Raw genomic sequence first — 1453 nt, forward strand, 5'->3', positions numbered from 1 at the left:
GATCTGTCTTTGGTTTATCATCTGTTTTCTAAAGTGAAAAATCTTTCGGGTTTACATTGAGGAGCTGATCTCAAACATGTACCTTATAAATAACTTGGTTATTCGGCCAGTGTAATATATGGATTCAACTACATTTTGTAAAATCGTTTGTGGGTTTTTAAATAATTATTATTATTTTAATTTTTATCAATGTTAGTCACATACATGGTAATAGTAATAATGATAAAATGCTCCTAAGAAATGACACCAACAATAAAAATAATAAGTATTCCCTCGGCTTCTACTCCAACTTTCTATATTCAGGAAAATATCAGGATTTCCTTTTTTTCTCAAACTCCCATTACTCAGATGTGGGCTCTATAGGATTAATCTTTCATTTTCTTATCTTTTCATCTCTTGTTCATAACTTTGGCTTGTTTTTGTTTTTTATTTTCAATTTTGAGGATATATTCTCGAGTTTATCTTTAAAATTTTTGACTGCATTTTGCATGTATATGTCCTTATTTACAATTTCTCAGGGATTTTTCTTGCATTTGAAGATTCCTTTTTAACAGCATCTTCTTCTAATTTAATGCATGAATATATTCTGTTATCTATCATGGAAATTAAATGTTTTTCCATTCCCTGCACTGCTCCTGTTTCCTCTGCATTTCCTGCGTGTGTGTGTGTGTGTGTATGTGTGTGTGTGTGTGTGCGCGCACGCGCGTGTTTAGTTTTTGTTTTTGTTTAGAGCTCTGTCTTCCATGTTGGAAGGTTTTCTCAAATGTCTCATGATCATTATCTTTAAATTCATTTTCAAGAGGAAATCATGGAAAGGCTAATTTGATGCCTTGTGTGAATGGTGGTGGTAGGATCAGCAATGTAGGGTGATAAGACTGAGATATTTTTTGTTGGAAGACTCTAACATAACTCTTATTTTGGAGCTTTCGGATGTTATTGGGAGGCACCATTTAATCTTTTCTCTGGCGGCTGTAACAGATTGCTCATTTCTGCATTGCTGTTCAGTAGAGCTGTCTGTTCTGTGATGACAGGCATGTCCTATACCTGGGCTGTCTGGTACAGTGACCACGGGCCACATGTAGCTGTTCAACTCTTGGAAGGTGACTACTGCAATTAAAGAACTGGGTTTTTATTTTATTTAATTTCCATCTGGCCAAAAGCTACCACATTTGACAACATAGTCCTAGATGTTGGGAGGAAGACTGGAAACTTTCAGTTATTTTATTGATCCTTACTAAACTCAAATTTAGTCAATTACTTCTCTCCAAATGACTGCTGGGTTTGATATCTTCTGGTCTTGAACATTTCCAGAAAATATACCTCTTACTTCCTGTGGTGATGTATCAAGAGTCAGCATGAAATAGGAAATGGAGGTGGGACCTGCACGTGTAATCGCTCCTTGGAAAGTGCCCAATGCTTTTAGAGCCCCAAGTGTCACACCCCCCCCCCCCCC

General features: G+C 36.5%; 1 protein-coding gene across 1 annotated transcript in view; it reads left to right on the plus strand.

The window, feature by feature from the left end:
* ZNF385D (zinc finger protein 385D) overlaps positions 1–1453 on the plus strand; it is a 348161-nt gene that overhangs the window by 169619 nt on the left and 177089 nt on the right. The window lies entirely within an intron of this gene.

The sequence above is a fragment of the Lipotes vexillifer genome, unplaced genomic scaffold (assembly GCF_000442215.2).
Source record: "Lipotes vexillifer unplaced genomic scaffold, Lipotes_vexillifer_v1.1 scaffold418, whole genome shotgun sequence".
In the NCBI taxonomy this organism is placed as follows: domain Eukaryota; kingdom Metazoa; phylum Chordata; class Mammalia; order Artiodactyla; family Lipotidae; genus Lipotes; species Lipotes vexillifer.